Raw genomic sequence first — 12,306 nt, 5'->3', positions numbered from 1 at the left:
CTCAACCAATTATACATCAGTCCAAAGAATCTAATTTTTTTTAAAAAGTTAAAACTAATCGCACTGTGAATGTCAGCATCAAAAGATCATTACCGTATATACTTGAGTATAAGCCGACTCGAGTATAAGCCGAGACCCCCAATTTCACCCCAAAAAACTGAAAAAAGTTATTGACTCGAGTATAAGCCGATCCGCCGTTCTGCAAGCCTCCGCCACCGGCGGAGGCTGGATCCGCGCTCTGCAAGCCTCTGCCGCCAGCAAGGCTCGATCCGCCATTTTGCAAGCCTGAATACACAGGAATACCCTGTGTGGCCGCGGCTCTCGGGGAAGCCCTGGCTGTCCGCTTCCTCGCTCCACACTGCCATTCGGGGCCCGCGCGTTCCCCAGGCAAATCGCGGCGCCCAGCAGGCGAGGAAACACGCCTGCTCCAGTCGCCCCCCCTTCCCTCAGGAGACGCGAAGCAAGTGACCGCCCGGAGCTTACCGAGGACTTGCGCGCGGCCGAGGCTTCGGTGCTTCCAGGATCGCGCGCACCTCTCCCAAGCCGCCGCCGTCCGGAGACCTGCCGAAGTTTGGGGAGGTTTGGGGAGGTGCGCGCGCACCTCCCCAAACCTCCCCAAACGTCGGCAGGTCTCCGGACCTCCGCGCCCTGCCTGCCTGCTTCTTTCCGCAGCGAAAAGAAGCAGGCAGGCAGGGTGCGGAGGTCCGGAGACCTGCAGAGGTTTGGGGAGGCGCCCAAACCTCCCCAAACGTCGGCAGGTCTCCGGACCTCCGCGCCCTTCCGGACCTCCGCGCCCTGCCTGCCTGCCTGCTTCTTTCCGCTGCGGAAAGAAGCAGGCAGGCAGGGCGCGGAGGTCCGGAGACCTGCCGACGTTTGGGGAGGTTTGGGCGCCTCCGCAAACGTCGGCAGGTCTCCGGACCTCCGCGCCCTGCCGACGTTTGGGGAACCTCCCCAAACGTCGGCAGGTCTCCGGACGGCGGTGGCTTGGGAGAGGTGCGCGCGATCCCGGAAGCACCAAAGCCTCGGCCGCGCACAAGTCCTCGGTAAGTTTTTTTGTTGACTGGAGTATAAGCCGAAGTGGAATTTTTCAGCCCAAAAAGTGGGCTGAAAAATTCGGCTTATACTCAAGTATATACGGTAATTAGCAAATGTCCTAAGTAACCGTGTTTTAAATAAAACTATAGTGGGGAAATTGATCCTTTTTTACAATAGGATTTCAAATTAGTAGCAGCAGTAATACCACTACAGAAGGGCTAAAACTGCCTTTATGAGAATAACATTATTACCCCTTTTTCTTTATTCCTTGGTTGTTGTTGTTTTTAAAGCTGCAAGGTAGATTCATGAATCTGTGGAATAATGAGAGAAAATGTGAACAGAAGTAACGAGGAATAATTTAGGAAGTGACAAAATGCAATAAATTATTCAACATTTTGACAATGCTTTATGCTTGATCAAATACCCTTCTTTAAATGTTGTTTGGGTAGTTTGTGCAAAGGCCACCGTTCATTTATTAGTCCAGTCTAACTCAACCAGAGCCTCAAGATAGTCCATTGTGATTTATTCCTGATTCTGGAGTGCTATTTGTGAAAAATAGTTCTTAACTGAGAGGTTTCTTTTAAAATGGATTTTTCTCTTAGAACTATGCAAAGCCTTTCAATTTAGAAAGGTGGTTTGTATCTCACTGAAAATGTTCTTAGACTTTTGTGGAAGAGTCTGAATAGAATTTGAAACAAGATTGTTTTGAGCCCATAACACCTTTGGTGTAGTTTGAACAATTGCAGTATGATTGGAACAGTTCCTTTCAGTTTGAAACATACATTTCAAATATGTTTTCATACTTTTAAATTCTTTCTGTTCTTTATCAGAAAAAAAACGGTGGCAGCATTCCCTACTTGGCCGTCAGTGGGGGCAGAAGGTCTGTAGATAAACATCTCTTCATGTTCATCAGGGCTCCTGACTTCAAGTTTTCTAAGAGAGGTTGTGCAATTTTTTTTGTTTGCATAAAGAGATGGATGACAAGTGATCTCAGCATGACATCTTGCAGCCATTTCAATTCATTCCTTTTGTTTTTGTACTTTAGCAGTCCCTAGCTCAGACTGCTTCCATAACATTTCAAAAAGCTTCCCGTCAACCTTTGAGTATGCATCAGAGATTTGCTTCTGCTAACCTTTGGCTGCTCAGAGAATTTTTTATTTTTATTCTCCACTGACATGCCCCTCATCCAAAGGCAGAAATCCAAGTCCTGCGTTGGATATCTCGAGGCAAAAAAAAATCACCAATGTGTTGATCCCTGAATTCAGTTCTCTTAATCCGTTTTCTCCCCTTTCCCATCAAGGGATTTTATATAACCAAGTGGCAAGAAGTGTTTGTTGCATTTTGCAACCATAAAATGGAAAAAGTAATTCTGCAACAACTTTTATATATGTTGATACAGTTTTGATTTGATTTTGTATTCTTACATTGTTAAGCTGATTTTAAAAAATGTGAGGTACACCACTCAGAGTCATCAGCAATTGGAGTGTCCAGTAAGTCAAACATAGAAATAAATCGTACCACTGGATCAATAGGTTTTCCCCAAGAATGAATGAATGAATACCAGTGGATCGATAGTCTTGCATTAAAAAGTAACAACAAAAATGGAAGTGCAACACTACCTTACCAGGTACAATTTATGGTCCATGGCACAGAGTGAGCCATAGAAGGTGCAGGATTTTATAGCTGTATCACAGAAAGGAAGCAGATTGATTTTGCAAGTGATAATAGTTACTTAGAAACTGTTGATACAGTTTTATGGAGGAACTGCTGAGTCTGTCATTTGTACTTCTATACCAGGGGTCTTCAAACTTGGCCCTTTTATGACTTGTGGACTTCAACTCCCAGAATTCCTCTCCAGGCCCGCGTGACTGGCTGAGGAATTCTGGGAGTTGAAGTCCACAAGTCATAGAAGGGCCAAGTTTGAAGATCCCTGTTCTATACTGTCTGGTTTGTACTTCTATAACTGTCTGGTTTGGTACTGCAACTAAACGGGATAGGTACAGACTCCAAAAGATAAGACTGTAAGACTAGAAAGAACAATAGCAACCAGTCTGCCTTCCATAGAAGACCAGTATATCGCACAGGTCAGAAGGAGGTTTGAGAAGATATCTGTATACCCCTGACATCCTGGACATAAACTGTTTCAACTCCTCCCCTTGGGATGCGGATATAGGGTATTCCATGCCAAAACAACTAGACAGAAACTTTTTTTCTTTCATGACATCACTGCTGAACACTTAATTCTCACAGGGCTATCTAATGTCTACATAGTCTTGGCTGTAGTATTATTTATCCTTCTTACCTTCTTTACTCCCCTTTTTCTTGGGATGATGATAATGATTCTGTTGCTTTGCATATGCTAATCAAGGAGAGACACAACCTGGAATTAAGGAGAAACTTTCTAACAGGACAGTTAACCAGTGGAACAGCTTGCCTTCAGACATTGTGGGTTCTTCATCAGTGGAGGTTTTTAAGAAGAGACTGGACAATCACTTGTCTGAAATAGTATAGGGTTCTCTGCTTGAGCAGGGTGTTGGAGGGTTGGGCTAGAAGACCCCCAAGGTCTCTTCCACCACTATTCTGCATCATGATGATGATGATGATGCTTTGCATATAAACTAAGATCTTCAGCACCAGAGACAATTTCCCTGTGTGCCTAATCACACTTGGTCAAATACTGTAAAGTATTTGAATTTGAATTCAAAACTCACAATGGGCCTATTCCTCTCCCTGGCTTCTATCAGCTCCACAATCATACTCCTCTTTGGGCTTAGCCTGAATGGAATAATCACCCTTGAAACAGAATTTCAGCTTCCAGTCTCACTAAGTTCAAAAGAAAAGTAGAAATGAAGAAGCAGCTGAATCCTAAATTGCGAAAGTCAAGAGCATAATATAAAGATGCACAGATGCAAGGGACCTGGGAAGTGTCAGCCAAGGGAAGGTGGCCACCAGTAGGCAAACTGCTAACTGCTAACCAGTAGGCCACCAACGTGACCACCAGTAGGCAAACTGCTAAGTTTAAAATCTACAATCTTTCCAAGCCTATTTCCCAGCTAGGAGGCAGAGTTAAGAAGGAAGTAGGTAATCGGCATTATGCTGTGATGAGTATTATAACCCACAGATGCTGACCTCATGGTTGGATTTTGATTTAGATCTTTCCCTTACCTGTGTGTATGAAGTCATTGTGTGACTTAAATCATATTGCAAAGAGATGAGCAGCAAACACATTTAATAATAAACAAATAAATAAATCAACAAGTTGTAGCATTACTATGTTTCCAAGTAGGACCTACCCCAAAAATAAGCCCTAGCTTGATTTTTGGGGGTGGGCCTAATATAAGTACTACCCCAAAAATAAGTTTGGGGACAAGGCACACACCTACAAATCAAGCTAGGGCAGGGTGTGGCGATGGAGCTGCCCCACGTGCCCCACACCCACTTACCTCGCAGCCAAGCCTCTCCTTGCTGGCCCACTTCTGCAGTGTCCCCCAGCCTGTATTTCACAGTCAGGCCTTTCCGGAAGGCCTCTGCAGCCAAGAACCAAGCTATGGATTGAAACCATAGCTCAGTTATCAGCTGCAGAGGCCTTCTGGAAAGGCCTGACTGTGAAATGCAGGCCAAAGCTCCATTCTCACCTGCAGAATGAAGCTGCTCCTTCGGCGGTAGAGGAACTAGGCCAGCTGGGTGCAGCTGTCTGGGCCAGAGTGGAAAAGACACACACACAAAAAAAACCCCCCACAAACATGAAAATAAGGCCTGGTGCCTCTTGGAGGAAAAAAAATAAGGCCTGGTCTTATTTTCAGGGAAACATGATAGCATTGCTATTTATTGATTTAATAGGGTTTGATTAAGTAGATAACTTGGTAGTATTTCACCTATATTATAGATATAGAAATAAATCACCTACCATCAGAATGCTTCATTTGTTAAATGACAGGTATTGACAGCCAAGTGTGACTTGAAAGGTGCATGCCTCAATGTGCTGGACCCCAATTAGGCAATAGAGACAAGGAAGATTGTTTAATTTATGATTGAAAACGTTTCAATTATAAAGGATTCCCTTTAGCGGAAGGAACCTGGAACATGGCTTACATTTATCTTTGTAGTTTGCATGACAAAGAGACTTCAAAGTAAAAGTTGATTGGTTTAGAACAGGGGTAGGCAACCTCGGCTCTTTTATGACTCATGGACTCATGGAGTCAGCATAGCTGACTCAGGAATTTTGGGAGTTGAAGTCCATGAATCATAAAAGAGCCGAGATTGCCTACCCCTGGTTTAGAATAAATCATCTGTCCAATCCCATCATGAAAAATTCAATAATATGTAAGCATAAGGATTGGAAAGAGTGTTGTATTCTGAATAAAAGTAAAAGAAACATTTGCAAGGAGAAAAAAATTCTCAGCACTATCCCAGCGCTGGGCTCAAAAATGTTTATTTACAATGTACCAAATATTTCTGAAAGATCCTGGTTTCTAGAAGAAGGGCTTTTTACATTCTTCTTGCTTGGCCATAGCAAATGGTTTGCGGCCAATTATTAACAATACATTTTAAAAAGAAAGAAAAAGAGAAATAAGGCAAATTAAAATACAAGAAAACCCAAGTTACTTAGCCAGTGTAACAGTACTACAAAACCCATATTGTGAGTATTACAAAGTCCATTCTACATGGCCCCTCACACTTTCCAGTAGGCAATAGATAGAGCATAGAAATGTAGACTCAGACTCAGATAAAAGATTAGAGCAGGAAAGAAGAATTACAAGGAACAGCCATAAGCAATAGCACCTAGAGTTTTATACTGCTTTTACAGCTATCTCAGAGTCAGCATATTGCCCCCAACAATCTGGGTCCTCATTTTACTGACCTCAGAAGGATGGAACCTTGAACCGGTCAGGATTGAACTCCTGGCAATAGTCAGAGTTAGCCTGTGATACTGCATTCGTAACCATTGTGCCACTACAGCTCAGGCAATGAATTGCATTAAGCCAGACAGATCCTATAATCATTAGAACATCTTCCCATGCTAGACCCTCAATCAACAGCTGAGCTGCTGGTTGAGCTCAAAGACAGTAAGACCAGAGGGCTCAAGCGACAAAATAACAAAAACAAAACAATATTTAACAGTGTTATTACAAATCAGCAATGTTACTACATAGCAGCATTTGTTCAGACAAAGGCCTTGATTACAAAAACTGTAATCAAGAGATAGTCAAGCAGAATTACTTAAAACAGAAAAGATGATGGGGTGATAAATTTCTCTGTTATATATTCAAGATGGACAGTATTTAATATTTTATTGTTATGTATAGGTAGGGGTGTGGGTCTATACATATGTTGTATATAGTATGTTTTAAGTGTGTGTCATGTATGTGTTTCACTTTTGAGAGCGGGCAACTAAATTTCATTTTTGATGTGTGCCGTTGTGCCCCCAGTAAAAAATGACAATAAAGATTATCTTATCTGTGGGCTGTAAAAGCCTTAAATTGACTGATCCAATTGCGTGGCTAAGAGGTGATGCCAATGAAATGTCAAAGTAATTGCCAAGCTTCTAGTTAATAAAGATCATATATTTCATCAGCAAACAGGACATTTTCCTATATGCACTATATAAACTAGTTCACTTCCATGTTTTTCTCTCTAAACTCAGAGCCCCCAAATTTATACTTTGTACCAGCAGAGGGCACTTGTGAACTGTGTTCAGGGTTTTTGAGGGAGGAAAGGGGTCTTCCACACTGCAAAAACCCAACATAGGAAATTTAGCCAAAGGCAAGCTCATCTGATTTGTTAAGGATACAGTGTGAGAAAGAATTGAGAAATTCAAGTATGTAGCCTCATGAAAGATGCAAAAGAGAATTGGAAAAGAGAGTTCAAATAGTTACCAACCTAAAGAAAATTGGCTTTAAGTAAGATTTGATCCAAATTGTACCAAAAAAGGCAGAAAAAAACTGATTAAAATAGAGGCATGAATTTCACAGACAGGAAATAAGACCCTCCCAAAAAATGTGACAAGGGACAATGTTGCTTGAACCTGTATTTGCAGATGCTATCTTTTGATTACTTGGATCTGACACTACTCTTGAGGGTGAAGGAGTATAAGATTTGTTGAGAAAGGCGTTCTGTTTCAAGGTCATTCAATGAATGTCATGGATGAGAGAGGATTTAACTCTTGGTTGTCTATTCTCCAATCTATCATTCTAATCAATTTATTACAAATGAACCATATTTTACTGCCTTTCAGTCTGATTAGGGTGTTCCGATACTATGACTTTACAATACAATGCAGCAGAACATTGCTATTGCTATGCTTGACACTGAAAACCATCTCATCCCCAGTGAGATCTTTTTATGATTTATACACGTTTATTGTATCCATCATTTGTGCCTATTCCTGGACTGGAAGGGCTTCAGACAGTCATCTCTCAATTGGACTAGTGCAGGGGTAGGCAACCTCGGCTCTTTTATGATTCATGGACTTCAACTCCCATAGCTGGCTCAGGAATTCTGGGAGTTGAAATCCACGAGTCATAAAAGAGCCGAGGTTGCCTACCCCTGCAATAATGTAATGCATGCCACATAGGACGACCCTTGGTGATCACATGAAAGCTATAACTACTTCAGAAAGCAGCAGGCATCAGACATGGGTGTGTCATAGCTCAGGGCTTTTCAACCAGTGGTACGCGTACCACTTGTGGTACATTAAAGAGTGGCAGGTGGTATGCAGCCCTGCCTAGCCAAGCGTAGTGGGGGAGGGAAAGAGCCAGTGCAGGCAAGGACTTACTCTGAGGGAGTCCTCTGCATAGTGGCTGGAGTGAGGCAAAGGCCCCAGGCTCACTTCTGGCTCACCCTCCCCCATGAGAAAGAAGGAGAGAGGGGCGGAGACAGGAGAGGCTATAAAAGGAGGCAGTTTCGGCTGGAGAAGGAGAGAGAGAAAAAGAAGCTGCTTTGGGTGGAGGTGGAGTCAGCTTTAGCTGCACCGAAGGAGGAGGGGGGAGGGGGGAGAGATCAAGCAGGCCAAGCAGGCCGGCCATGAGCCGATCTACAACTGCTGTGGCTGGCAGCAACAAACAGGCAAGAAATGCAGCAGAGGAGGGGTTGCCCTCCAGGAGGAATGAAGAAAGGTAGCATCAGCTGGAGGTGAGGCAGAGAGGGATGGAGATGGAGAGTGGAAGGATTCTTACGGTATATGCTTTTGTGACTTTGAAGTTCTGGGATTTGTGCAATGGGAGCTATGTGTTCTTAAGGAGTGTTTGGCAATTTCTATTTGGCTGATGGCTCGTGTTAGCTTCTATTGCTCTGCTATCGTTAGCTGTAAGTTTTGCTGCAAGGGATTTTGAAATATTTTTCTCCTGAATGGATTTTGCCTGTAACATTCCTTTACTTATGAATGAAGCCATTTGGGAAGGCTGCCTTTTTTTTCTTCCTTAAGTGCTGGCTGCACTCCTTAACTTTCCTTTCTAGCCAGTAGCTAATTCTTAAAGGGGAATGTGCCTTTTTAAGCTAGTTCACTCAACAGCTTGTCTTTTCTGTCTCTGGAGGCTTTTCCTTGTTTGATGTATATATGAAAGAGAGAAAATATGGGTTTTTTTTTCCAAATTCTTCCTTCAGAAGGAGTGGGCATGAGAAAGAGGGAGGGAGGGAAGGAGGGAGGGAGGGAGGGAAGTCCCGCCTTGGCACTTGACCACCAGCAGCCCTGCCATTGACTTTGCTTGTCAAAAGGTTGCAAAAGAGGATCACATGACCCTGGGACACTGTGACCATCATAAATATGAATCAGTTGCCAAGCATCCAAATATTAATCACATGACCCTGGGCATGCTCAATGGTCATAAGTGTGAAAAATGGTCATAAGTCATTTCAGTGCAATTGCAACTTTGAACGGGGGGGGGGGGGGGGTTGGTCAAGTTTTTGACACCTTGCTAGGTGGTACACGAATATTGCCATATCCTAAAAGTGGTACAATCAGTGAAAAGGTTGAAAAGCCCTGTCATAGAGTGCACAAACATTCCTGCTGCTTCACAAACTGTATTGGTTACCTGTTGGCTTCCAAGTGGAATTCATGTTGCCTAATATCACTTTGAAAGCCCTTCATGGCATAAGATCTGGCTAACTGAGGGACCATCATGCTGGCTGGGGAATTCTGGGAGTTGAGTTCACACATCGTAAAGTTGCCGAATTTGAAAAATACAGATCTAATTGGACACAGCCATCCTTCCTGCACTTGGAAGGAGTTACAATCCTCTTACAAATCTGAATTTCCTGTTCCTTGTTGGAGAAAGGTAGCACCTTCATTAACTAATTTCTCCAATTATTACACCATTCGTTTGCTTGCTTCCCTAGTAGTTGGCAGGTGAAGTTTAAATTTTAATCAAGGCAGTTGCACATTATTGAAGAACAGTGGAGAAAATATTTGTTTTTTTAATTTATTTTTTATAAATATTTTATTAGTTTTTCTCTTACATAGATATGTTAGTTTTTTAACCAGCATGCTGTCTGGATTCAAAAGTGCTAATATATAGTCAATTCCTAATCCTTGATTCTTTCCTCTAGCCATTTGTAGAATGATCCCAGTAGTATTCTGTTTCTTCTTTATCTTTCAATCTCATCTGTCCATTTCTGCACATTCCAATATTTTTTTAATTACTTCTTCCTCTGGTGGTGCTCCTTCATTTTTCCAGTATTACGCAAAGACTATTCTTGCTGCTGTTGTGACATGTAGAACCAAATACAAACTTTGTTTATTAATCTTTTCTGGCATTATACCTAATAGAAAAAGTTCAGGATTAAATTCTATGTGTTCTCCCAACATTTTTTCTAACCAGGCATGTATCTTTTTCCAATAAGCCTTTGTTTTACCACATGTCCACCAAATATAATAATACATGCCTGAGTTATGTTTACATTTCCAACATCTATCTGACATATTTTTAAACATTTTTGCTAACCTTGCTGGTGGCAAGTGCCATCTATAAAACATTTTATATAGATTTTCTTTGTATGAAGTTGAAAATGTCAATTTATAATTTCTCTCCCATAATTTTTGCCATTTTTCTAGTTCTATATTATAACCAAAATTTTTCGCCCACCTTGTCATTCTTTCTTTGGCTTGTTCACTTTCCATCTCCAAAATTAACAAAAAATTATACATTTTTTAAAATTAATTTCTCATCAGAGGTTAATGAAGGAAATAAATAAAGGTTATTCTTTTATAAATTGTACCAAATATACCAAATGTACCACCAAGGTGTGAGGCTGTTTCCTGTCCATGAAAAGTGACTCACAAATGGCAAACAGTAAAAACAATGTATTATGACTTGCTAAAAGGTCCCCAGGACACAGGAACCTACGCCTTAAATCACTATCAGTAAGAGAGGAACGGCCCAAGGTGAAAATTACAAGTAAACAAGATAAGATAGTGCCGGATGTACGGAAATTGTCAGGATAACCCTTTAGAAATGTGAAGCAACTTCAAACAATGACTTAAGAGAATACAGGAGTTGGGAGTGATTCTTAGGTGTGGCGTATATCATGAAAGAGTATAAAATGTATAGCTTGAAAACTCCTTTTTGCACTCTTAGAACTCAATCCATTTGGGAAGGGTCTAAGAGGCCGCACTTGCAATCGCTCTTCTTTTTTATTTTCAATAAATCTTTGTTTTTGTTAACCAGACTTGTCTTTGAGTTGTGAGTATAAAATTTAGGATTTTAAATCTCACATTAACAATATCTTATCAAATACAGTTGGTTCTTTATAAAACCCATACAGTTTCACATCTTTTTCATTTCTATTTTGCATTTGTAGGTGCGGCCACCAGGACAGGTTGATACCCTGATTTTCCAGTTCTTGTCTTGATTTTAATGTCCCATCAGTATTTAGAATATCTCTATATGTCCATTTTTTTCAAAGTCTACCAAGTTTGGATGTAAAAAAGCTTCCATCATTGATAGCCACCCTGGAATTTTTACATATATTTTAGTTTTATTTTTTCCTCATACTTATTTATCAATGTCTGATATTCTTTAAAAAGAGCACTTTCCCCTCTTTATAATTGTTGTTGTTAGTTGCGAAGTGGTGTCCGACCCATTGCGACCCATGGACAACGTTCCTCCAGGCCTTCCTGTCCTCTACCATCTTCTGGAGTCCATTTAGGCTCACGCCTACTGCTTCAGTGACTCCATCCAGCCACCTCATTCTCTGTCGTTCCCTTCTTCTCTTGCCCACAACCTTGCCCTCTTTATAATTACTCACCGCTTTTAAATTTAGTCCTTCTGGGCGTCTTTACTTTTCAGCCCTTTCCCATCAGGGGATCAACATTTATAATCCTCAAGGAGAAGGAAAGAAAATTCTGGCTCACCCAGCCTCAGCACGCAGCTGAGAGTCAGCTGTTTTGCGGTGCTTCCCTTCCTGCTGGAGATGACTAGGCCTGCTTGGCTCACCCGGCAGCATTTCCTCCGCCTTTTCAGAGGGATCTTTAGTATGCTCCAATCGGCCACCACCTGATCTGAACTCCTGGAGTGTCCCTCCTTCTTCATTGCCCCTCCAGGTAACTTTCCGACCCTTTAAGGGTCGCTGGGTGAAGAGAAAACAGACTGGAAAGCTGAAGCACCGGATCTTTCCAGTCGTCCCATCAGTGACCAAACAGGAAGTCCCAGTGGAGAAAATATTTGATTAACAGGCTTTTGTTCTTACAGTATGCCAAAAAACATAATGGGAGGAAATGGAAGAAGGTTATATTTCAAAAAATCAGAATGGCTGCTAAGGAAAAAGGACCTGAACAGGCATGGCAAGCCATGCACCATTGGGGGCCACCAGCAACAACTTCATGCTGAAGCTGTCAATGAAATTGTAAGTGAAGTCACTGTCAAATTCACATTTAGCAAATCTTGCAAAACATGGAAAACATTGTAATACAATGCTTGAAACGTGATGCTTGAGATGCAATGAAATGTGGCATCGTCAAGCTTCTGTATGAAGAGAATGAAATCATTATATCAATTATAGAGAAAATTACTGTGTAGAAGCAGTGCTGGCTAAAAACTATATCTCAAGCAAGACATATCGGCAGTTCCCTGCTCTGGGCTGATTAAAAATATTTTTTTTATTTAAAAAGTTTTACAATACATTTTGACTTTAATCCCCCCCTCCCCCACCCCCACCCAACCCTCCCTATCCCTCTCCCCCATTCCCTCCTCCCCCCCCTGACTTCCCAGAGCTAAATACAGGGTATAAAATCAAAAAACAAACATAAGCACCCCTATGTTATCAGCACTAAACTAT

This window comes from Vipera berus (genome assembly GCF_964194415.1).
Source record: "Vipera berus genome assembly, chromosome: 3".
NCBI classification, from domain to species: Eukaryota; Metazoa; Chordata; class Lepidosauria; order Squamata; family Viperidae; genus Vipera; species Vipera berus.
This window is presented reverse-complemented; position numbering follows the sequence as displayed.